Below are 26,505 nucleotides of genomic sequence, written 5' to 3'. Positions count from 1 at the left end.
ATAGATACAGCTTTACTCAGAAAAATAAAAATTAATTTTAGATTGAAGCGACACAAACTATTCTCATCGCTGACAAATCTGGGCTCCGATTCAGGAGAGCACCTAACCACGTTTGCTTCCATGTTCAAGCACGTGCTCAAGTGCCTTTGTAAATAGAGGCCCTGGAGAGAACTGTTACATTTTCAAACATGTTCCAGTCTCAGCTGTTTTGCTGACCTCTTTGATGGAAAGAATAAAATTCTATTCCATGCCAAAAACACTGTTTATCTGCCAAACAACAAAATTTATTCCTCGATCCTATCAGTAAATTCTCACCAAAACCATCTGCTTGAGCCTATAAATATGGAGATAGAATCATAGAAAAAGAGGGTTGGAAGGGACCTCAGGAGGTCATCTAGTCCAACCCCCTGCTCAAAGCAGGACCAACCAAATCATCCCAGCCAAGGCTTTTTCAAGATGTGGTTGTTTAGCCCAGCTCTGTTCTGAGCAGAGAGCTGGCCATCTAAACTCTGGAGCAATTTATCATTTCTTTAAAGGTTAAACCATTCTACATGGCACTTGAGAATAGCCATTCTCAAGTTTCCCCCCTCCCACCCTCCACTCCTGTAACTCAAAAATCTGTTTTGCAAATCAAATATCACAGACCTTCTGTCTGGCTAGCTGGTTCCTTTGGTTACAAAAAAAGGCCTATTAGCATCTGAAAATTAGCTTGCAATGATGCTCAGTAACCACTGTTCATCTCTGCTTTTCATACACATCCATCTTTGCAGTGTGATGGCACACAGTGAATAAGAAACTTGATAAGGATTTACACAGGTTCAAATCTGAACCAGCCCAGGTGAGTGAGTTGAGAATCTATCTGTTTTAGGGATGTAGGTGGCCCCATTTCCTTGCTAGCACCTTACCATCTTTAACAGATTTATCTTCCTATTTCTGAAGGAACACAGGAATGGCCAGCCTGGATCAGATCCAAGGTCTGTCTAGCCCATATCCCACCTCAGAGTGTCCAGGATCAGCTGCTTCAGAGGAAAGTGTCAGAGCCCCACAGCAGCAGATGTGGAATAATGCGCCCCCCAACATGGGTCTCATCCTGGTCTCTAATCATGTCAATTTGGCTTGTGTCCTGAAGCACAAGGGTTAATATTGTGATGCTGTATATAAGAAAGATGAACATTTGTAAAATTGTTGTTACCACTGTTACACTATTTCCATAAATCTTGTACAAAGTATGTCATGTAAGATAGCAATAGAAGAGTGATAGCTTGCTAAGTGCGATGATCCTGTTTATAGGCCTGTACCATCTTTGTATCCGAAGTTATGGATATTGGCTCTGTGCTTGTATCTGAAACCTTTGTTGTGCTCCTGGGAGACACCCTCCAGGTATATTTACATCAGGGCTAGACAGCTGGCTGTTGATGGTCCATTAAAGACACTCAGCTCACAATGGGCCATTGATAAAATAAGCCTTTCCTGGGGATGTCTCAGAAAAGATATGGGCAATGGCTGCCCTGAGAGTCAGCAAAGCATGAAAGGACATGTGATAAGGTCATGTGACCATGGACTCCATCTTGAGCAAGTACCTTTCCAGGCACAGAGGCTGTAGGCTTTGTTTGGGACGGTAAATTTCCAGCCACATGGCAGAGAATATAAATTGCAGTTGGGACATCTCCATTTTGCCTCCTCTTTCCTGCTTCAAATCTCTGGACTGCAGATTTACAACTAAAAGGAGCATCTTGAACTATGGAGTAGACAATCTTCTGGAAGTCTATTCCATCACTGTTATAAACCTGATCAAAGGATTTAGCAATCACGTGTATGCATATGATCTATTAACCATGTGTAGCTCTCTTCTTTTCTTTTATTAATAAAGCTTTAGTTAGTTTACTAAGAATTGGCTGGCAGCGTGATATGTCAGTAAGATCTGAGATTCAGATTGTCCTGGAATAAGTGTCTGACCCTTTGGGATCAGTAAGAACTTCACATATGGTGAATTAGCTTTTCAATAACCTCTCACAGTATGACTTTTTATCTGGATGGGAACCAAGGGCTGGAATGCCTAAAGGGGATTGTGTTTGGCTTCTGGTTAACCAGAAAACAAGGTTACTTACCAGTAACTGTTGTTCTTCGAGATGTGTTGCTCATATCCATTCCAATTTAGGTGTGTGCGCGCCCCGTGCACAGATTCCTGGAACCTTTTTCCCTTAGACTGCCCGCAGGACCAGCTCAGGCGCCCCCTGGAGTGCCGCGCTCATGTTGCGGTATAAAGGGCACTGCTGGCCCCGCGGGCCACCAGTCCTTTCTTTCTGCCGACTCCGACCGCGGGGACGGGGGGTGGGTTTGGAATGGATATGAGCAACACATCTCGAAGAACAACAGTTACTGGTAAGTAACCTTGTTTTCTCTCTTCGAGTGATTGCTCATATGCATTCCAATTTAGGTGATTGAGTAGCCATACCCATGGAGGCGGGTAGGAGTCACTGACGAGCAGCTCTACTCAATACGGCTCTGCCAACAGCTGCGTCGTCTCTAGCTTGTTGAACAATGGCATAATGGGTCGTAAAGGTGTGAACCGATGACCAGGTGGCAGCCCTGCAGATGTCCTGCAGTGGCACGTTCTCTAGGAAGGCTGCCGAAGAGGCCTGATCCCTAGTCGAATGTGCCGTCACCATTCCTGGTAAAGGCACTTTCGCCTGCTCGTAACACGCCTTAATGCAAGACGTGATCCAAGAAGAGATCCGCTGGGCGGAGACAGGAGAGCCCTTCATCCTGTCTGCCACAGCCACGAACAGCTGTAATGATTTACGAAAGGGTCTGGTCCTCTCCAGGTAGTGAGCCAGGGCCCTCCTGACGTCCAGCGAATGCCATCTCTGTTCCTCTTCCGACCCGTGGGGTTTTGGGAAGAACACAGGGAGGAAAATGTCTTGGTTACAGTGGAAATGGGACACCACCTTAGGAAGGAAGGCTGGGTGAGGCCTTAACCTAACCTTATCCTTGTAAAAGACCGTATAAGGGGGCTCCGAAGTAAGAGCTCTTATCTCAGAGACCCTTCTAGCTGAAGTGATGGCCACCAGGAACGCTACCTTCCAGGAGAGGAGTAACAGGGAGCACGTGACCATGGGTTCAAAGGGAGGTCCTGTGAGCATGGTGAGGACCATGTTCAAGTCCCAGGGGGGGATAGGGTCTCGCACCTGGGGGAACATCCTCTCCACCCCCTTCAAAAATCTAACCGACATGGGGTGGGAAAATAGTGACCTCCTTTGCAGCGGCTGGTGAAAAGCCGAAATGGCTGCCAGGTGAACCTTTAGGGATGCCAGGGCTAAGCCCTGGGTTTTAAGGTATAGAAGATACTCCAGGATTACTCGTATAGGTGAGCAGGCTGGTGCGATACCCTTAGCCTCTGCCCAACCCGTAAAGCGCCTCCACTTAGCCCGGTATGTAACCTGTTTGGAGGGTTTTCTGCTACCAAGCAGAATCTGCTGGACCTGTAAGGAACAAGCCCTTTCACTTTCCGTCAGCCAGAGAGCCTCCAGGCTGTTAGATGGAGGGAATCCAGGTCCGGGTGTAGCAGGCGCCCCTGGTCCTGGGAGAGCAGGTTGTATCGCCTGGGGAGTGTAATCGGTGTGGCGATAGATAGGTGGAGCAGTATACTGTACCAGTACTGCCTCGGCCACGCTGGGGCAATCAATATGACATTCGCTTTGTCCCTCTTGACCTTGAGAAGGACCTGAGGGAGGAGCGGAATGGGGGGAAACGCATACATCAGGGCCCCTCCCCACTCCAGTAGGAACGCGTCGGAAAGGGAGCCTGGCTCTCGACCTCGAAGTGAGCAGTAATTGGGACACTTCCTGTTCAGCGACGACGCGAACAGGTCCAGTTGGGGAACTCCCCACCTTTGGAAGATTAAAGCTGCCACCTCCCGGTGCAGCGACCACTCGTGCCTGGGGGAGAATGACCGACTGAGGCGGTCCGCCTCGTCGTTCCTGTTCCCCGGGAGGTGATAGGCAAACAAATGAAAATCGTATCTCACTGCAAATTCCCAAAGACGCGTGGCTTCCTGGCACAGGGCCGAGGAACGCGCTCCCCCTTGCCTGTTCATATAGAACATGGCCGCTGTATTGTCTGTGAGGATCCGTACTGCCCTGCCCTTCAGGAATCTGAGGAAGGTTTTGCAGGCCAAACGGACTGCTCTGAGCTCGCGGACGTTGATGTGTAGGGATCTCTCCATCGGTGACCATATCCCTTGGGTGCCCAGATTGCCGCTGATGTGAGCTCCCCACCCCACATCCGAGGCATCTGTGATAAGGGTCACTGACGGAGCCAGATCTTTGAATGGGACTCCTTTGAGCACCTCCCTCGGGATCATCCACCAACGAAGGGAGGACAGCACCTGCGGGGGAATCGTGACCACCTTGGTCAGTACATGAGTAGAGGGAACATATACCGACGCTAACCAGACCTGTAAGGGTCTGGGTTTGAGGCGAGCTAGTCTCACCACATAGGTAGAGGCTGCCATATGTCCCAGCAGCTGCAGGCAGCGCCTAGCTGTCGTCATGGGGGACCTATGCAACTCTGCAATGATGGAACCCATTGTCTCGAAGCGCAATCGTGGCAGGAAAGCTCTAGCCTGCAGCGCATCAAGTGTAGCCCCGATAAAGTCAATGCGCTGTACTGGGGTAAGCGTGGACTTCAGTTCATTAATGACAAGCCCCAGTCTGGTGCATGTGGCGCAGACCAACTCCAGACTGTCTTGCACCTGAGACCTGGATCTGCCCTTAATGAGCCAGTCATCCAGGTATGGGAAGAGCTGTACTCCCCTACGGCGTAAGTAGGCCGCTACTACAGCCATGCACTTTGTAAAGACTCTCGGGGCTGACGACAGACCAAACGGGAGGGCCGTAAACTGATAGTGGCCTCCTTCTATCATGAATCTCAAGAATCTCCTATGCCTTGGCAAAATGGAGATATGAAAGTAGGCGTCCTTTAGATCAAGGGCCGCGTACCAATCCCCTGGGTCTAATGCCGGAATTATGGAGGCCAGGGACACCATACGGAATTTGATACGTCTGATATATCTATTCAGACGGCGGAGGTCCAGGATCGGTCTTAGGCCGCCCTTGGCCTTGGGAATCAGGAAATATCTGGAATAGAATCCCTTTCCTTTTTCTGTCTCCGGGACCTCCTCAATGGCGCCTAGGTTCAGGAGTGAACGTGCCTCCTGAATGAGAAGCTGCTTATGCACAGGATCTCTCAAATGGGCTGTAATGGGCGGGGAGTCCGGGGGACGAGCCGTAAGCTGAAGGGCATAACCCTTAAGGACCACCCCTAGGACCCAACGGTCCGAAGTAATCGACTCCCAAGCCTGATAGTAAGGTCGAAGCCTATTTCGAAAGGGTGGGTCAAGCTCCCGGGGAAAAGGAAGAGCGCCACCCTCACAGCCGCCGTCAAAAACGTTTATTACCGTTTCCAGTCCCGGTTTTAGCGCCATGCTGCGCCCGCGCAGAAGAGCCCTGCTGACCACGGCGGTTAGGGCCCCTGAAGCGCTCCCTTCCCCGTCTCTGCTGAGTAGCCCTGGGGGCCTATCTTGGCGGGGGAGGTGGCTGCCTTTGCGGCTGTGGACGAGACTGACGTCTCGATGCCTGCTGGGTGTATAACCCTAGCGACCTCAGGGTGGCCCTTGAATCTTTAAGGGCATGTAATTTATCATCCGTCCTTTCAGAGAAGAGGGCGGAACCTTCAAATGGGAGGTCTTGGATAGCCTGCTGGACCTCAACCGACAACCCTGAAGCCTGCAGCCAGGAACATCGGCACATTACTATGGCGGAGGCCATTGCCCTGCCCGCGGTATCTGCCGCGTCGCTGGTGGATTGCAGCGCAGCTCGGGCTACCGTCTCCCCTTCCTGAGCCAGTGTGGCCAGGTCAGCCGCTTGATCAGCAGGAAGTGCTGAAATCAGATGCTGCATTGAACCCCATAGGTTCTGATTATATTTCCCTAAGAGGGCCTGATGGTTTGCCACTCTTAATTGCAAAGCCGCCGTGGAATAAACTTTGCGGCCAAAGAGATCTAACTTCCTCCCCTCCTTATCCTTGGGGGTACTACCTTGACCCCCCTGGCGATCTCTTTGGTTTGCCGCATCCACAGCTAGGGTTCCCGGGAGGGGATGATTATACAGGAACTCGAAATTTTCCTTAGGCACATAATATTTCCTCTCTGTTCCCTTAGATGTTGGAGGAACAGAGGAGGGCGTTTGCCAAAGGGCCTTCACAATTTTCATAACCCTCTCATGGACGGGAAGGGCCACCCGAGAGGGACCTGAGGAGCCCGAAGGCCCAAAGAGGGGGTCCTCCTCCTCTGACATTTCCTTAAGCGGTATCCCCAAATTAGAGGCTACCCGCTTAAGGAGGTCTTGATGCGCCCGGAAATCGAACAGGGGCGCCCTATGATCCCTGGACGTCCCTTCATCCGGCGATGAAGAGGAGGACAGGGGAACAGGCCCTGTAGAAGGACCCTCCTCCGGGTCTGACTCCCTATCAGAGGGGAGTTGAGGGGCCAGCTGAGTAGGAGGAGGTGGGGGCTGTGGAGGGACTCAGCGGCCTGACCAGGCTGAGCGGACCAAGGTCCCCAATATGGCCACTGCCACGGCCCCTACGGCCACCCTGGCATAGGTGGCTGCTGGGTGTCCCCATACTGTCTCTTATGACTGGAACCCCCCGATCGTCTCTTGCGACCTTTCGGCGGGGAACGGCTCTGGGACGAATAGTCGGATCGGTGCCGACGTCTACGATGTCCCCTCGAGGAGGATCGGCTGGAGGAGCTAGTGGACCTCCTGCGTCGGCGACCCGACCGTTTGAAGCGACGCTTCCCACTACGGGACTGAGAGCGGCGGCTCGACTTGCTGCATGCCGATGAGGCTGAACGGGAGCGCACCGGTTTACATGGTGCCGAAGTCAGCGGTGCTGAAGTCAGCGGTGCCGAAGTCAGTGGTGCCGAGGTCGGAAGCCCTGGTGCCGCGTAGGCCACATACATCTGTGCCGGTGGGTACGCTGGTATCGACGGTACCGCTCCCCCCCGGTGCCGGCAGTCCCGGAGGTACCATGGCCTGACCCATTAAGGTAGACCACGGGACGGAGACGTAAGATGCCGTTGATGATGCTGGCATCGCCACCGGTGCCGGCATGGTCTGCGCCGCAGTCGGTGCCGGAGGAGACGGTGCTATTGCTGCCGGGGTTAAGAGGGCCTCGGGATGGGCTTTACTCAGTGAGCGGTGCCTTGACCTGCCCCACACTGGAGAGCTCGAGCCCGAGCTGTGGGAGGTGTCCGAGTCCTCACTAGCGCTCCTGCGCTGGCTCTTGGTACCTCCTGACCACCCCCGGTGCCGCGGTGCCGAGGCGCTCGACGACTTCGAGTCGGAGCCTGGAGGGGATGCACTCTCCACCCTCCGGGGCCGTCTGGGTGAGGATTGGGAGTGATGTTTCCTCCACCCACCGGGGCTACCCAGTGCGGGTTTGCCCCGAGACGCTAGTCCCACACCCCTCGGCTGAGGGGGGGACGGAGGCGTTGGCAAAGCTAAGAGAGCCTTTGCCGCGACGAACGCCTCTGGCGTCGACGGCCCCTGCAAGGGCACTCCCCCACTTCCAGGAGTTGGGGGAGGCTCCCTGCGAGGAGACACCAGTGCCAGAGGAACCTACACGGCACGTGGCTGGGGTGTCTCCTGAGGCTCTCCTTGCCTGCGTGGTCGCAGGGAGGAGTCCATGGAGGCGGTGCCGGACCGCTTCGCTTTCTTCGGCACCAAAGGCTTCGGTGCCGCTGTGGGTGCCGGCGGTGCGCTCTGCACCGAGTGTCCGCTCGGTGCCGGTGACCGTGATGGCTCTGAGGCCGGACGGCGCGCCGACTCCATGAGCAAGACCTTCAGCCTGGCTTCCCTTTCTTTTTGGGTGCAGGGCTTGAAGGACTTGCAAATCTTGCACTTTTCTTTGCGGTGCTGCTCTCCGAGGCACCGGAGGCAGCGGTCATGAGGGTCACTCACTGCAAATTGCTTGGAGCAGATGGAACAGCTCTTGAAACCAGCCGAGCCCAGCATGGTTCTCCGATTTGCAAGCCCCTAAGGGCAATCAACAGTTCAAATGAAGTGTCGACGAATCAACTAAATCTAAATAACAATACTGAAGCTAGAAGCTAGACTAGATGAAGGCTAAGGACTGCTGCTTGCACTAGCAAGGGCAGAAGTTCCAGCAACCGTCAGAGGCGGAAAGAAGGAACTGGGGACCCGCGTGGCCAGCAGTGCCCTTTATACCGCGACATGAGCGCGGGACTCCAGGGGGTGCCTGAGCTGGCCCTGCGGGCAGGCTAAGGAAAAAAGGTTCCGGGAATCTGTGCACGGGGCGCGCACACACCTAAATTGGAATGCATATGAGCAATCACTCGAAGAGAGAAGGCCTTTTTTTACTAGCTTGATGAACTGAATTATAGAAGAAACCACTAGCTTTGGGGATTGTCTGCCCTATTTCTTGCAGTCGGCCCCAAGTGTGGCATTCTCCATGTGGTTCAGCCCAGGCACCCACTCACAAATCTCCCTTCCCCAGTGTTTGGTATCCTTAGTGATGAGGACTGTCTGTCTGTCTATCAGGGAAATATCCCTGGGAGGGAGGCCTTGCTGTTATCCCCATTGGGCAGATGGAGAACCAAGGCCCAGAGGGGCTAAGGCCCAGACCCTTGAAGGTGTTTAGGCACCCAACTCCCATTCCTTTCAAGCCTACATGACTTGCCCAGTTTCACAGAGAAACATGTGACAGAGCAGCTAATTGAGCGTGGGTCTCCCAAGGCCCCACTAGTGCTGTAACCACAGGACCATCCTTCCCCTTCTATTTGACCTATAATTTTCCACTAGAGGTTTATGAATGTTGTGAATAACACATACTGTACAAAAGAACTGCATCTCTACCCCCGCCAGTAATGCTAAGCTTGGGACACAAAAACATCACTGCAATGAAATTCCAAGTTGAAACTCAAACAATGGGCCAGGTCCCTGCAAGACAAAGCAGGCAGAAAGCTGCCCTACCAGAGCAGCTGGGGATTCCCTTGGATGGCACAAAGCCATCCATCCACACCCACTCGGACATAAGGGGTGGGAAGCAAATGCCCCAAAGGAAAGAGGCAATGTAGCCAAAGTGCCTTGCATTCCAGCAATCCCCAGTCAGCAGAACAGTCCCCAGGGAACCATTCGAGCCAGGGTAACTTAGTGCAACCCTTAGGCTGCTCTAAGCTACACCAGGAGCTGAATCAGATCATCGGAAGAGAGAAGTGGTTTACAGCCACATTTCCACCCTCCTCTCCTCAGCTGAGTCCAAGCAGTCAAGCCACCTATTTTATTTTTCTGGGGAATCATATCCCAGAATCCTTGGCGCTGTTTGATCTAAACCAACCAAATAAAAACAAGCTCCTCCATACTCTCCTCCCAAAAGACCCAAAACCAACATCCAAAATGAAGCCATACACAATGACTTATAAAAAACTGACAGTTAATGGAGCCATATATGGCAAAAGTAGAAATTTCCATTTCAGGCAAAATGCCTTTTGCAACTGCTGTTGAAAATCTATTTTTATATTTAAAAAGGCTGGGATGGACCTGAATTTTCTGGAGTGGTTCTAGCTCTTTCTATCAGATTGTCCTTCTTATCAGAAGAGGAAATCTGTTTTAAGAAGCTGACAAATACCTTATGTCGGCATCTACTGCAGATTATGTACATTTCACAGTCTGAAATAAAAATATTTAAGACTGTGAAATGAATCAAGAAGGACATCTGCTATGCAAATGATGACTCATGCTCCTTCTTGAAGGTTAGTGATTAGACCTAGTACATGAAGGAAAGTGATTTAATCAAATCTATTCACGAGAAGCAAAATTTAGAATTAACCCTATTGGACCAGGTTCCCAGCAGGAGTAAATCAACACAGCTTCACTGAAATCAATTCAACAGAGCCCAAGCTGATGGAAATCAATGTGCCTCCATTTAAATCAATGGGGCTCTTCAAATTTACCCTTGCTGAGTCTGGCCCATTGTTTTAGGACTCATTACAACACTCCCACATCAAAGTGGATTTGGACTTGAAATCTTAGTGGACCAAAACATAAGGTCTTTCCTTGGAGAGAATGTGTGGCAGTGAGAGAGTAGGAGCCAATAGCTCTAAGGCTTGTACAGTCCCATATTCCCTGTTGGTAACAATATTCTCATCATTTGTTCAAGGTTAGGCCTAGGAAAGGACATAGATACATATTTCTGTATAAACTAGGGAGGGGCAATATTTGCTGAGTATACGGCCCCAGGGCAGCCAATATTTCCAAATCTCAGTTGGGAAAAATTAAGCAGCTGAAGACCCAACTAGGCCAGGATTATCAGCCATCAGCAAATTGACAGGTCGTCCGCAAAAACCCATGAGCACTGGAGCAAGGCTGCAGGAAAAGATGTATGGGATCATGGAGCGGGCCCGAGGCCTGCCTAGGCCTACAGTGACTATACCTTAATCCTGCCCTGGTTTTGATCCAAAATGAACACAGCTTTGGAAGGAGCTTGGGAAAGGAACACAGAAAAGAGGCCAGGAGGCTGATGACCCCTTGAGGTCAGAATTAAAGTTGTTTGGGTGGCAATAGCTGTGCATTTCCTTCCTTGTTAACATTTTGGATTTCTTTTAGGTGTAACCTTACCTCATTATTCCCCTGGACGTTACTGATACATACTGTACGCTAAGCCTCCCCTCCAGCTGAGGGAGGGCTTTTGTCTGGGGATTCCTTATCCCATGGTTCGGCACAGAAGCGGAGGAAGAAGAAAGTGAGAGACCTTCCCAGTCTCTGTGGCTAGCTAGCTGCACACAGACTCTGCTAGGAGTGCAGGGGGAATGGCAGCAGGAGAAGGGAGCAGGCAGGCAGGCCTGCAAACCGTAGCAGCACACACGCCAGCCAGGGGCTAGGACTTTGCTGTCAAGGTCTGCCTACAGTTCCCCATAGGAATTTGATGGAGCTGCTGCTACCTGGCTGCTGCAGAAAGTCAGCTCAGGTGCTGGAGCTGACGGCCCTGAGCACAGTGCACACAGCAGACACGTTGTAATGTTGCTAAGCCTAGCCAGTTATAAAGCAGAGAGAGGCAATATTAAATTGCAGGGCTAATGAAAGGCCGGGGTTGTGTAAGTTGAGACGAATGGCACCTCCAGAATCAGCCTGGGAGGTGCTCGGCAAAGTGCACGGGTGATGGATCTTCAGCTGAAAATGGCTATGGCTGTTTTCTCCCTTTTTTGCCAGCTCTGTCCAACCACTGGTGGTTCCTGCTGCCTCTGCTCCTAAACTTCGTTAGCTCTTCTGCATTCCCGGGTGCGCCTGTAGTGGGCAGTGCTGCTCAGGCACGAGTGGTTCTGATCGCTGCTCTTGGTCTCCCGATGGAAGGAGAATGCTGGCACTGCTGCTGCTTGGTCTGCACGCCAGCCAGCAAGCTCACCTCTCTGAGTGCTCCCACCTTCTGGGGCCCATTTGGTTAGGAACCTCCAGCCAGAGCCCTCAATTCCTGCACAATGGCTGTGTCCGATCCTGGAGGTCACGCATCCATGTGTGCTCTCAAGGCTTGCAATTGTCTCTCACCCGCTGGTTTGGTGCCTGTTTTCCCAAGCACCCAGCAGCCAGACAGGGTCCAGCTGGTGATACCGGTGCTCCCACACTGCACTGCTGGTTCCAGCCCACAGCCATGCAGTGGCAGGCCATCAGCGTGGCTTGGCTTCTGCGTGCTCACTGCTGTACTGACTCTTGTTGTTCCTGGCAGGATTAAAGATGTTCTTAGCCCTGAAGGCCCTATTATCATATATACCTGCTGACCAGGGGTGGGTGCTCACGCATTCCCCAAATACCAGGCACTCTGGTACTTCCGAGAACAGCATGGGTCCAGCTCGCTGGTGTGACCCTCCCCCACCAGTGTGACCTCGCACGCACGGTGCATGGAGGACACCATTTTGAAGAGTGTGCCGCTCCACTCCTTCATGGTGCATGCAGTCACACCAGCCGGGGAAGGGAATGCACTCATCAAAATGGCGTCCCCAGTTCAATACCGGACACAACCATGTCCGGTTCGGGGGGATAAACCACCCAAACAGGACAATTAAAAGCCTGCCTTGTACCTGGCCAGCCTGCTGCATCTGGCCTGCACGCTGCTTTGAGTGACATTGTCTGCCTGACAGTCAATACAGCCCCACCTCACTGGCCAGTCCAGCGCTCTGCTCTGGGCACCTACTGGTGCCCATCTTTGCCATCACTCTGCTCGAGCTCTGCCCTGCCCCGTTGCCACTTTACAATCAGCTTGTGTGGATGTGGGAAAAGCGGAGGATGTGATATACCTTGACTTTAGCAAAGCTTTTGATACTCTCTCCCACGGTATTCTTATCAGCAAGTTAACGAAGTATGGGTTGGATGAATGGACTATAAGGTGGATAAAAAGCTGGCTAGATCATCAGGCTCAACGGGTAGTGATCAATGGCTCGATGTCTAGTTGGCAGCCAGTCACAAGCGGAGTGCCCCAGGGGTTGGTCCTGGGGCCGGTTTTGTTAAACATCTTCATTAACGATCTGAAGGATGGGGTGGATTGCATTCTGAGCAGGTTTGCAGATGACATGAAGCTGGGGGGCGTGGTAGAAAACCTGGAGGGCAGTGTAGGCTGGCGACATGGCCCAGTAGGGGCATCGCAACCCTTCTTTGGGCCCAGGCTCTGAGAAAGGCCATAGCGCCTTGCTTTAAGAGAAAAAGCTAGCAGCTTACGAGTCTTTAGCCCCGGCCCCCAGGCGGGGCAGGCTATCAACACAGTCTATAGCACCCAGCCCTCAAGCAGGGCAGGGTTGGCAAGGAGTCTCTGATCCCACTGCTCAGTATCCTCTGTGTCAGCAGGTTCAGAGGAGCCGAGCGCTCCCGGGGTGGTTAGGGAAAGGGGGAGAGGGGCGCAGGCCCACCCGACTCCACTGTGTCCCAGCCCAGGGCCCTATCAATGGCAAAGAGGCTCTACCACTGGGTCAGTGGGGCTTCAGCCGCAACACGCTGACACTGCTGCGACCACAAACTCAGCCAGACTATAGTCTGACTCAGTCAGACCCCTGGGCTACTTCCTCCCACTCTGAACCCAGGTACCTTGAGCCAGGGGTCTTCCTCTGAGTCACCAGGGTAGACAGCTAGCAGGAGTCCCACTTGTCCCTCACTGTTGGCCAGCGGCAGGTCTGGGAACTCCTCGGGGCCATCAGCAGATGGCAGCTCCTCAAGGTCACAGGTTTCCGGCGGGTCCTCCAGCACATGGGGCTCAGGCAACTCCAGTGGGACCCCGGTGACAGGCAGCTCCTCTTGGTCAGGGCCAGCCTTGGCGGATTTCTCCCAGTCAGCGGTCTCGGGTAGCCCTTCCCAGCTACTAGGGCCCAGTGGCCCGGACAGGCCTTGGAGTCCCCGGTCGGTGGGGTGTTTGCTCCACAGGGCCTGGGTCAGGCCTAGACCACAGCCTAAGGGAAGACACATCCTCTGGCAGCAGCTTCCCCCTGACTGAGCTGCTAGGCCGGCCTTTTATACTTCCCCTTCTGTCCTGGCCTTGCCCCTCTGCTCCTGGGCTATTTGGCCTGCAGGGTCCTCATCTGCCCAGCAAGGGCGACATGACCCTTCCTCAGGCCCAAGTGCAGAGGAAAGCCACAGCGCCTTGCTACAGGCAGGGATACATACAGAGTGACCTAGACAAATTGGAAGATTGAGCCAAAGGAAATCTGATGAGGTTGAACAAGGACAAATGCAGAGTCCTGCACTTAGGATGGAAGAATCCCATGCACTGCTACAGCCTGGGGACTGACAGGCTAGGCAACAGTTCTGCAGAAAAGGACCTGGGGTTACAGTGGAAAAGAAGCTGGATATGAGTCAGCAGTGTGCCTTTATTGCCAAGAAGGCTAATAGCATATTGGGTTACATTAGTAGAAGCATTGCCAGCAGATCGAGGGAAGTGATCATTCCCCTCTATTTGGCACTGGTGAGGCCACATCTGGAGTACTGTGTCCAGTTTTGGGCTTCCCATCCCCACTACAGGAAGGATGTGGATAAATTGGAGAGAGTGCAGCAGAGGACAACAAAAATGGTTAGGCAGCTGGAGCACAAGACTTACGAAGAAAGGCTGAGGGAACTGGGCTTGTTTAGTCTTCAGAAGAGAAGAGAAGAATGAGGGGGGATTTGATAGCAGCCTTCAACTACCTAAAGGGGGGTTCCAGGGAGGATGGAGCTAGGCTGTTCTCAATGATAATAGATGACAGAACAAGGAGCAATGGTCTCAAGTTACAGTGGGGAAAGTGTAGGTTGGACATTAGGAAAACCTTTTTCCCCAGGAGGGTGGTGAAGCACTGGAATGGGTTGCCTAGGGAGGTGGTGGAATCTCCGTCCTTAGAGGTTTTTAAGGCCTGGCTTGACAAAGCCCTGGCTGGGTTGATTTAGTTCGGGTTGGTCCTGCTTTGAGCAGGGGGTGGGACTAGATGAGCTGATGAGGTTCCTTCCAACCCTCATCTCCTATGACTTTATCATTCTATGATAATGTATGCACACGCAGCCTGCATTGAACCCTGCTGGCAAAGCCATTGTTCCCTTCCTAGCTTCTAGCCAAGTGCCCCTGCTACCCTGCACTCTCCTTGCGGTGCTGGTTCCTGAAGTCCTGCCATACAGGCCATATTGCTTCAGGGCAGGGAAGAGTGTGTGCTGCTAGATAGTGACAACTGGGGAATATAGCCTGGCCCGGGCTACTGTGGAGAACCTTGCGAGATCTGGCCCCAATACGGTATGAAACAATGTCTGCATTGCTGATAATGGCTCCTCCTGAAGCACTGTGGAAAGTGAGCTGGGAACTAGGGCTGGTGGGACAAACGTGTTTTTCACCTTTGCTTTACCACCTTTTGAGAATGCATGAGTGAGCCTCACTAGTGCAGCGATACCAGCCCATGTCAAGGGCTATTGCTCAAAGTCCGGTCAGCAATGGTTCAATTTCCTCCTGTGGGCAAGTGTGATTGTGCCCTGCTCCTGCTCCTCAGAGTTCATTTCCCTGTATTATTTCCACTCTGAGATTACCAGGCTCTGGCTAGACTGGCGACCTCGCACGCCCTTCTGGATGACTCCAGAGACTGGTGTGACTGCCAGCTCATGCAAAGGCACCTATATCTACAGCTCCCTTATTCTGCCTTCTCCTTTTCTCCTGTTTGCTGGTTTATGGCCCTGTTGGGTGTGGTCTGAACCCTAGATTGCGTGCATTTCCTTGGCCAGCACCTGCCTACAGGCCAGTGCTACAGTGCCTACAACAGTGGCGCCCTGATCCCTGACTGGAGTTTTTGGGTGTCTAGAACAACAACAACAAAATATATTAGCTGAGTTAGACTAGTTGCGACTACTTTCTGAATTTTCTGGAACTAGTAAACATGGGGCCAGAAACTCCCCTAACTGCCCATCTCGAGGTTTGTAATCCTTTATTGAGTTGTCATTTCCCACCTGAATGGTTTAATCTTATTCCTGGAGGTAGCTGTAAAACCAAGGCTAATATTTTAACAGAGACAGGGTTACTGTGTGGGAATATTGTGCACCAGCTGACCTGCCTGGGAGGTGAACATTGTCCAACCTAGAGCTGGCGAGAACTTTGTGCAGATGGAACTCACTTCCCCAGTCTGATGAAGCCGGGAATCATATTTGCAAGTACCGTTCTTGAGGACATGGGGAAATCTGGAGAGAGGAGAAAGAAGCCTAGGGAGGAGACATGGGAGTGGAGACACAGGTCAGGTGAGTATCTGATCAGCCTCTTATGAGCAGCCCAGAGAGAACCTGAGCCAAAATAGCAAGGTATCTGGGTCCAAACCGGAAGATAAACCAGAGGTGGCCAGAATCAATGGGTCTCCGGTGCTGTTCATTTATATCAGTTCTTTATTCATTCAGCTGCCCTGGATACAGATTCATTTATTGTGCTCAGTGTCTATCACTGTTTCAATGGGAACTGCAGGTTCTTAGCTACAGTACATGGATGGAAATGTTGTCGTTTTCATCACCTTCTCTCTCCATTTAGCGTCTGCTGAAAAGAAATCTGTCTGGATTCTGCTAGCATGTTCTGTATTAACGTTGAAGGCTCACTTCATTTTCCTTTGCTTTCGCTCATTAGCTTGGCAGCACACACTAAGGGCTTAGGGCTTGATCAGTCAGTGGGAGTCTTTCCACTGGCTTCAGAAGGCTTTGGATCACACCCTTATTGCATTTCCTTTTGGAAGGCGCCTTGAGATTTTCCGACACCATCAAATGCTATCAACACTGATGTTGGCTACCTTAAATGCCTATGTATCTCTTGCCAAGACACTGTTTTGCAACTCCTTATTGCACCGCTTCTTGAGTAATCACAAGAGATAGCCCTACTCCTTTTAGGGCAATGGCACTTCCTCTTTATCCTCCAATACCTCCTGTGCATAGGGCACCCACTTTGTGCCATTTATTTTGGTCTTGTGCTAGTCCATTCAGGCTTCTGAGTATCCTGTTAATGGATTTGTATTCTTTCTCTACTGTTCTGCATAATGTTTTGCTAGGTCATCCTCTTTTTTCCTCCCGTTTTATCACTTGATGTGAAAGTTGTGTTGGTGGTATCCTTAAAGGGTACCCTAAATATGTCCATCATCATCATACCATATTTGATGCTTTAACTTGATTTGCTCAAGAATGTCTGATGTTGCAAGAAACTCTTTCCAATGGACTCTAAAAGATCTGCCGCAGGCATTTAGTTTGGAATGAAGTGATCTTCTAAATTTCTGTGTAGATTTCCATGACTCTGCTCTATAAAGGAGGACAGACATGATGTCCATGTTAAAAAATTGTGAGTCAGTGCCAATCATGCTACTTTTCCAAATCTTTTCAAGTTCATGAAAGCTGTTTCCTGCTTTTTATATTCATTGCTTAACATCTAGCATGGTTTCACCATGATTACTCCTCTCTCTAGACAGGTAAAATGACTTACTTCTTCCAGGGTTTCTCCTTTTATTCTGATGGTTGCTTTTGGGACATTGTTAGCCATATATTTTGTCTTCCCCTTGTTGATAAACAAACCAACTTGTTTTGCTGTATCTATAAAAAACTGGGTCTTTTCTTTCATTCAGCGATGTATTCAACTAACAATAGCTAAAGGGATACTAGGGAGTCTATTATTCCTCTTATTGTAGGAAAGGAAAGATGCTACTGCAACAATAGCACTGTTTAATCAAGACACAAGTCATTTCTACATTAGTACCCCTTAGACCTAAAAAAATGCCACCTCTGAGCCAATTATGGAGGAGAAACAAGTGCTGTATGCAGGGAGTAACCGACTTGATTGAATTGGTAGTACTTTCCAAGCAAAAAGAACATCGGAAATGGAGAATTCCTAATTCCAGTGCATGTCACGAAATGCACCTCTGGTAATGCAGAGGGTTAGGACAAGCAATAATTGTCACAGTCTTCAGGCACAAATGACAATGAACTTCACAGGAGAGATTTTCCAAAAAGATCACAGACAGAGTTCCAAGCACTCAGCCCCAACAGGCAACCAATGAGCTCAGCTCTTTTGAACATTAAGCCCCATAAATTCAAGCTAATTGCATCCTTCCTCTAACCCTGTTCATCGCTGAGGTCGAGGCTTTAAAAAATAATGGAATATGTTGATTGATTCATGCTGTATGTCAGATGCAGAATGCACAGAACTACTGACAGCAGAAGTCACATATCTAGGATTAAAACTGTGTAGCTGGATGCAAATGGTTTAGTCTATTGCTTCTCGTATGGGATATGAGACAGACAGATGGATCCAGCAGGAAAGTTGTAAGGCCTTCATATGTCCATTTATTAAAGCAGGTTGTCAGGGCCTGTCGTGGGCATTTTACACAAATTTAAAATTCCCCAAACCCAATTTCATAATCAAATGAAAATTAAAAAACCCTAAATTAAAACAAAGTCATTGTCTAATTAAATGCCCAAGGGAAAGAGGTAAGTTACAAACTTGGAGTAGTTCAGGGAATCAGATACATAGAGGTACTGTGGGAGATCAAAAACAAGAACTTTTGTGCCATGCTTCTTCCACTGGAAAGAGGCTGGTTTACAGGGATGATCATGGACAGTGTATAATTGTATAATAGGCCTATAAGGAAGGAGGGTCACACCCATAAGAAGATATAAACAGGACAGAATTAAAATTGTCTGAACTATCCTGGATAGCTCTAGAAGATGAATTGAAATTGGAGTGAAAAGCTGCTTCAGGGCTGGGTGAGTCAGAGACTGCCACTATGTTTCCTGACTTGGAACAAACAAATTTCCTGTGTATCACTCTTTTATTTGAAATAATATAAAACACAGATATGGTCTGCACAGTATCCTACATGTGACATAGAAAACAAAGCTGGTTTCATATATCTTATAAAGCAGGAGAGAATTAAAATTATAGTTTAATTATATCAAAGCACACTATTTTAATTCACATGCTGTTAAAGTTCTATTTAAAATAGATGCATGAAATCCTGACACCCTTACTTAGTTTTTACCCAGTGCTTACTCGAGGCAAAATTCCCATTCATTTCAAACAAAACATTTGACTGAGTAAGAACTGAATGAAAAAACAGAAAGGACATCAGGATTTTGTCCTGTGCTAATATTAGAGCTGGCCAGGAAATGATTTATTTTCCCTGCAAACATTTTTGATTAAAAAAAAGAGGTTTTCCTGAGATATTTTAAGCTTTCATCAGAAAACCAAAACTGTATCTGGTTGGAAAATGGAATTCCCATCTCACAGGAAATTCTGATGTTTCAACATTTATATTTGCGCTTCTTCTTCTTTCGTGTGGCAATGGTGGAACAGTGAAAGCAACAGCATGACTACAGTTGGATCTTAAAGTCTTTTGTCCAGTCTAGAGCAGAATGGCTGCGACACCGCCAGGCAGAGCATAGATTGTGATGTATCTAACAGTTTGCAGGTTTTTGTGCTGAATGAGTATGAAACATCAAAATAGCAAAAATTTTCACATAATGAAAAGCTGAGAAAAAATTTGATTCAGAAATACTAAAATGAAAAATTTAGACATTTTTTATTAAAACGAAAGGTCTGTTTCAAAATGTTGATTTTAAACTTTTGTTCGTAATTGACAGTTCTGCTGAAAGTGACAATTTGAAGCAAAATTTTCCTGTTAAGCAGACATTTTGAAATGAAAAAAAAAAAGAGTTTGTAAATGTTGATTCAAAATGACATTTTTCACTGCAATTTTCTGGTGGATATTTTCTTACAGAAAATTTAGATGAAACCAGATAAACATTTTGGCCACAATTTTTTTTAAAAAAATTGGTTTGTTTCTTCAACAAAACTCTGCACATTTAAGTGAAAATGGACATTTTTTGCACACACACAAAAAAACCTGTTTTGTAGGAAACTGTTGACCAGCTCCAGTTAATATATTTAGAATCATACCTTTTTAATGTACATTTGGGGCAGGTACTGTACCACTTCTACCAGAGATACGTAAGATTAGGACAAGAGCTAGCTAGGTTCAAGGCTACCTTTGTCTTTTGCACTGGAAGATCATGCCTTTTGGAAGTGAAGGGGAGAAACGGTTGTGCCACTCTCTATCTATCAGCCTTTGTTTTAGGACCCCACGACAGTTCAGAGGAGAGCCCTTGTCAATTTCATCTGCCTGCCATGATGCTACTCCAGGGCGAAGAAGGGCAGCACAGGGACAGATCAAGCAGGCACAGGGCCTATGTCGATGCTGAAAGGTGGCACTGTCGGTGGTAGAGTGACCAGCCAGCAGCCTTTGGTGGCAACGATTCAGTGCTGGCTCGGAGGAACAACGGAACACAGCACGGCTGGCACATAAAGAAAGGCCCATCCAAGCACACAGATTAATCCTGGCTGATCTAGTTAATTTAGGCGGGATTAACTAACGAGTTTCCCTTAATCCTTGGCACTGCCCGCTCACAGACCCGCCCGGCCGGCCAGGCAGCTCCCGTGTAAAAGAGTCTTTGCTGCCGACAGCTAGTCAGAGACACCGGGAAATCTCTCTAGTCTCTGTCTCCCGCTCGGAGCCGGGGCTCGCCCTTGCGGAAATCCAGCCGGCTGCCCTACCCTTGCTGCCCGGCCTCTGAGCGGCTGAGCCCGATGGGCCGGTTTTTGATCCGAATCAATCCCTCAGTAAAGCGGCGGTTGCTCTTACACCCTCCCCGCCCGCACTGGGATCCCTGCTCGGGGAGGGAAGGCGCAACGGGGACAGAGACCAGGAGTAGGGGGAGAGGCTGGAGCAAAGCACCGACAGGGCCCAGTTTCTGCAGTCCTGGCCCAGCAATCACTCGGCTGTCACCGCCAGGAGCCCACACAGCCGCGCACAGCTCTGGGTGACGCCACGGGCCTGTCTAAACGCGCACTCACTCCCCCCTCTCCCCCCACCGCCCCCAGGCCTGCGCCGCCTCTGAGCGCACAGTCAAAGAGAAGCCCATAAGCACCGTCTCCACAGTGGCTTGGCGCTAAGCGCGATGCACCGGATCGGGCCCGCCCCCAGAGGGGCGCAGCCAGCAGGGCGGCGCGCTGGACGCGGTCCGCGTTGTCATGGCTGAGCTGGGGCAGCGCGGCACTGGAACCCAGCGGCAGCAGCACAGAACTGCCCCGGCCCCGGCCCGTTATCTCCACCGCTGTCCCTCCGCCGCTCCTGCGCTAGTGAAACCCCGCTGGCTCAGAGACATATCTGGGACCCCATCGCACCCACCCGCACGTTCGCTGTCCCAGGCCCGTGTGTCTAGGGGAGGCGCCAGGGCGACAGAGGAGGGCTGGATGGGGACCCGGCCCTTGTCTCCCTTCTGCAGACGCTCTGGAGCTGTCCAAAAATCAGCAGCTTTGAGAGGCGGGCCTGGGAAGTCGCTCCCTAGCAGGGCTCCCCTGTGTCCCGCCAGCCAGAACTGCGGCTTCGGGCCTTCCCCAGCGGCCCGCACGCCCCTCTGCCTGCGCCGCCATTACGCCCTGCCCCGGCCACGGGCTGGGTTTCACAGGAGCCCCGCTTCCTAGCGGGAGTTCTCGGCCGTCGCCCCAGCCCAGAAAGCCTGCCCGGGGGCCAAGTGCCATGGCAGAGCCCGAGAGGGGCGTGTGACGGGAGAACCCCCCAGGCCGGATGGCATTTGGGTCAGCTCCTCGGCTCTGTGGAAGTCAGAGGAGCTGCCCTGACCATACAGCCGGGGATCCCATGGAGCAGTGCCGGTGCTGTTTACACTGCCAGACATCCTGAGCCCTGGAGTCGTTTACGAGACAGATGCGGTGCGAGGAGTACCGGGCGGGCGATTGTTGGGGACCGCGCTGGAGACGGAGACAACGGCTGAACTCATCGCTCTGTGAGGACAATGGCCTGGCTCTAGGCGGCATCTCGCCCTGTGACCCGCTGTGCCGAGCGGCGCCCCGCCTCCCCCTTTCCAGCCTCTACACTGGCCCCGCTCGCTGCTCTGCAGCACAAAGCCAGCGCCAGACGCTGCCAGGGCTCGGTACCGCACTGCCCCTCCTCCAGCACTGCCTCTGTCCTGCTCCTTCGTGTTGGGTTACTTCCGACAGCACAAGCCTTTCCTATGAGAACGGGCGTGCGTCCCATACCACGCCAGCCGAACACCGACAGCACTCAACCGATGGGACTGGGAAGGTTTGGGTAATAAATAGAGGATCACTGCACATCCGTACAGCTCCTAGCACAGTGGGGCCCTGAACCTGCCCACTTCCTCTGGGACCGGCCAAGGTGCAGCAAGCAACAATAGAATCAGCATGGTCAGTGGGTAGGGCACCCGCCTGGGAGTCAGGGGGCGCAGGTGCTAATCCTGACTCGGTCAATGGCCTGCTAGGTGAATTTGGGCAAGTCACTTCACTTCACCTGCCTTTCCTGCCCGTTCCTCTCTGGGCTGTGGAAATGCCAGCTCCCCGGGCAGCAGGCGTGCAGGCTTCTCGGGGCAGATGTTGCTGAAACGCAAATAGCAGCAAGAGTGGCCATAGAGAAAATAAAACAAGAGCACTAAGGATGCAAGAGAGCAGTGGAGAGCGGGGGAAGCCCAGTGCGGCGGGCGGGCCCTCCTTAGGGGAGAGGGTGCACTCCAGGGAGCCAGGGAGTGCCCTACAGTAACCGGGCAAGTCAGGAGGGGCTATCCAATTCCCAGCCTAGCAAGGTGCCGGCCCGGGTGAGGCTTTCCATCTCCGGCACCGCGCACAGGGGAACCAAGGGGCTCACACGCACCAAGCCAGGGCGAGGGCTGCCTCTCACCGCGAGCCCCCTGGCTTGGCTCAGCCCCGCAGGAAACGGCAGGCAGAGGGCATCCTTTGGTGCCGGGAGGTCAAACCTGCACTGGCCAGCCAGAAAGCTAGAACCTCCCGTGTGAACGCCAGGCCAGGGCTAACTGGGCACCCAGCCCCGCTCGCGCTCTGTGCGGGCAGCTACCACCTCAGTGACTTCAGACGGAGGCTGCTGGAGTCAGCCCACCCACACAGGCGGGACACCCGAGCTGAGGAGAGACCAGACCCCCATGCAAAGCTTTGCTCTCCTGCGCTGCAAACTGCTCCTCCAGCCTGCAGCCCACTCGCACAGGGTCCTGGGGCAGCGCGGGTCAGGGTCACTCTGCAGGTGACATTTAGCCCTTTCCCTGCTGTAGGAACAGCCTTGCCAAGAGGCCTCGTGTGACCCTTGCACAAGAGAAGTGGGGCTGGATGCAGGATGTCCCTCACGAGCCCAATTCCCCCCGCTGACAGGCCCTTCCCCCTGGTGCCCAGGGACCCCTAGAGCCATGGCTGGGGACCAGTGGCTGGAGGGTCAAGTTGACCGGTATTGGTCCCTGGATGTCGCTGCCCAGCTGATGCACGGAGCGGGACTGACAGGCTTTGAGGGAGATGTCACCAGGTCTCCTCTGCACCACATCTACCGGAGTTGAAAAGTCCCTGGGTCCGAGTGCCCAGGGCCTGCCCCGCGCGGTCCCGAGCCCCGCGCATGGTCAAACTGGTAACGTTGTTCCCTTCGCCTGGGCAATGGGGAAACGCCCTGGGGTGCCCCCTGTCTCGTCTAAGCAGCTGTCTACCGAGCACTACCCAGAGTGTCCCGCCCCTCTGCGCCTCCCCCGAGCCACAGGCGTGGGGCCTGTGCTCTTGTAGCACATGCTTGGACTCCAAGGAAAATTCGAGGCTCACAGGAAGTGGCGCTGGTGATTCAAGAGCAGACGACATCTCCCCCCACTCACCCGTCCCCCAGTCTGAGCCAAGGGCAGTAGATGGCGTCACGCAGCTGGCTACAGGCCTGGCCCGCGGGTAACTAACACACGTCTGATATTTACACGACTTGGAATGGCTGCACCCCCCTCCCTAAAACTGAACCATTTGGCCCCAGTCCTGGGGCCTGAGCTGCACTCTGGCTGCGGGGCCTGCTGAGGCTCTGTTAGGAGTGGGAAATATACCTTTCCACCGACACTTCCCGTGCCAGCGCGCTTAGGCTACCTCCAAGCCTCAAAAAGGCAAAATTGTCAGCATGGCCTTCCCATGGCCTGCTGCACTGGGGCCTGCTGCACATGGGCCCTGGGGGGTGCTAAGGAGGAGCGGAAGTACTGTCTGCCAGAGTCAGCAGAAAAGCCCACACACTAGCTCCAGTGTGCATCATCTTGCCCCATTATTGGCGTTGCTAATGAAAGCTAATGACAGCAGTGTTTGCAGTGTTGTAGCTGGTTCAGGCCCAGGATATGAGAGAGAGGAGGGGGGTGAGGTAATATCTTCCTGAATCAACTTCTGTTGGAGGAAGGAGACAGGCTTTGGAGCTGCACAGAGCTCTTCTTCAGGTCTAGGGCGTTTGAGCTGAAACTCTGGGATTGTAGGGGCGGCGGCTGCTCCCTGGGCCATGGCCTAGTATTGGCTTTGCATGCACGTGCATGGGGCTGGCTTACAGCACAGGGCAGTGCTAGAGCAACTGGCACGTCCGCCTGTCTCCCGGCAATGCTGAAGCGGATAGCTGCCGGTGCCTGCATTTCAATGGCACCTGCAGGTAACAGGGCATCTCTGGGTTGCTTTGGGATGACAGGTGCTGTCGGAGTGTGGCTCCCATATTGTTGCTAGGCTCCCAGCGAACAGCTGACGCCCACATTCACAGCCTGGGGCGCGCAGGACCAGCATCTCCCGGCGCCTCGTTGCTGTGTTAGGAGCGGTGCTCTCACCCCAGCTACAGACAGGCAGCGCTGCGGAGGGAGAGGAGCCGGCCCTCGGCCCAGCAAACGGGCCCTGGGCGTGCCAGGCCCGCTAGTCGGGCTCTGTGCGCACAGCCATGGCGGCTCGGCTGGCGGCCACGTTGTTCCCAAGATGGCCTCGAGTGACAACTAACGGGCCATGCGTGCTGCCCCTGACCCAAGCGCCCCTCCAGCTCCCAGCCCCGCTGGCCCACGGTGCCAGGCCAAGGTCACTGCGGAAGCTGGGACTCTGGCAGGACAGGGCACGGGGCTGGCAGCCTCTCGGTCCCGCTCCCCTTGGGCTAGGAGGCTGGGCGGGCAAGCTCAGCCGGGGGCTCCGAGCCATCTGCCTTTCCAGCTAGCAGGGCAGGGTCGGGTCGAGCCGCGGAAAGGACCCTCCCTCTTCCCGGCCCCAGCACAGCTCAGCGCCCAACACACACGGCAGGACCCGCCCGGCCCCACCGCGACAGCAGCAGCAGCGCAGCCTCTGTGCTGCCAAATGGCCGACGCCCAGCCCGCCCCGACGCCCGGCCCTGCTGCCCGGCCCGTGGGCTTTGGGGGAAGCTGGTGCAAAGCAGCACGAAGACCGCTCGCTGCGGGTCCCATCTGCCCCCGGCACCTAGAGAGCAGCCGCCGCGGCCGCGCTGCCAGTGACTGTGCACCCCACGCCAGGCGCCCGCGCCCGCTAGCCCCGCTTCCCTTCAGACGCTCACTCCCGGCTCGGGCCGGGCCGCTACCCCGCGCCCGGGCCCAGGGGAGCACGGAGACAGACAGACAGACAAGATGCATCAAGCAGAGCCACAGACGGACCTGCGGAGGGGCAGTGGCATTTTCAATCCACTCTCCACGCCTCTCTGGAAAACGCCCTTTCCCCGTGGGCCTGGTTTGGCCCCACTCGAGCCCAGGCAAGGGGTGCGGGGCCTGGCGGGGTCCCAGGCTTGTGCCCCTGGCTATTGGGAGCCCCAGCCCAGGCCCGTGACTCGGCATCTCCGCTGCGCCGTCCGCCACCAGCAGGGCGGGGCGATGGTTGCTACGGGCCTGGCTGTTCCCGACCCCGGCGCAGGGTTTGCTCCTGGAGCAGCTGCAGCGGCGCATCTGAGCAGGGTTCCCTGCCATTTACCGGCGGGCTGGGCTCTGCTCTGCCAGCCCAGGAGCGGGCTCGGGGTCAGGGCTGGCGGAGGAGCGCCACGGGGAAGAGCCGCCCCTGTGATTTAGGAGCAGATCGCGGTAGAATTCGCTGGCCCAAAGCCCTGCTTCAGGAGCGGGCGCTGTGGCTGGGGCAGGCGGGGCCGCACGGCCTGGGCTGGGGGAAGCATCCGGGGAGCTGGGCAGATGGGGAGGTTCGATGGATGCCTGACGAGCGAGCGAGCCACCATATTTCCCATTTCCCAGAGCAGCCGCGTCCGCCCCTGCCGCAGCCGCCCGGCCTCCCTGCCTGCTTCCACCCCCCGCTCCCGCAAAGGGGGCAAGGAACCAGCCGAGCCTCCCACTCCCCGCGGAGCTCGCCCCCTGCTTATTTCACCCGGGTGCGGGGGTCTCTCTCTCCACTGCCCCTGCCTGGGTTCCAGCCCCCCCATGGGACAGCGGGGACGGGCGGGTCCGTCAGCCTCGGGGGCGCTGCGAGCCAGCTCCATTGTCCTCCCCTGCATGGGGGCTGGGCCGGGCCGGGGGGCGGTTCTGCCCCAGCCGGCTCCAGACCGCTCGCTGCCCGGATGCCGAATCCAGGCGGCTGTTGCCGGGCTCCCGATGCACCTGCCGGACTCGGGGCGGGGGATGCTCTTACCTCGGCCGCGGCTCACCTGCTCCCCGCACCCGGCGCCGGCATCTGCAGGCTGCACCCGGAGGGAGGGAGGCTCCGCTGACTCTGAGCTGCTCTGCGCCGTCGTTGCGCCCGGCTCCCGGGGGTGCGTGGGCGGCCCGTCCCCCTCCGCCTCCCGGCCCGTGGTTGGCGGGCGGGGCCCCGGCGGGCGCTGACATCACGGCCGGGGCCGGGCCGTCACTGCGGCAGCCGGGGGGGCACGAGGGAGCGATCCCGGGGCACGCAACTCCCCCACATCCTGCCGCCACCGCCCAGGCACAGCCCCGCGCCGCCTCCGACACCCCCACACCCCGACACCCCCGCCCCAACTTCTGCCCCCCAGAACCCTCAGGGGCCCCCACTCCTCGGGGACCCTCACCCCAAATCTTGCCCCCTAGAGCCTCCAGGGATCCCCACTCCTGAAATCCTGCCCCCCAGAACCCGCAGGGACTCCCACCCTAAATCCTGCTCCCCAGAGTT

General features: G+C 53.7%; 1 protein-coding gene across 1 annotated transcript in view; it reads right to left on the bottom strand.

The window, feature by feature from the left end:
* KIF1A (kinesin family member 1A) overlaps positions 1–26,271 on the bottom strand; it is a 149,493-nt gene extending 123,222 nt beyond the window's left edge. The window contains exon 1 of the mRNA XM_067539025.1: positions 26,011–26,271. The gene's annotated coding sequence lies outside the window, so the exon portion shown is untranslated. The remainder of the gene's footprint in view (positions 1–26,010) is intronic.
* Positions 26,272–26,505: the final 234 nt, after the last annotated feature.

Source organism: Emydura macquarii, unplaced genomic scaffold, assembly GCF_026122565.2.
Source record: "Emydura macquarii macquarii isolate MOO-44397 ecotype Brisbane River unplaced genomic scaffold, CSIRO-AGI_Emac_v2 contig_499, whole genome shotgun sequence".
NCBI lineage: Eukaryota > Metazoa > Chordata > Testudines > Chelidae > Emydura > Emydura macquarii.
This window is presented reverse-complemented; position numbering and strand designations above follow the sequence as displayed.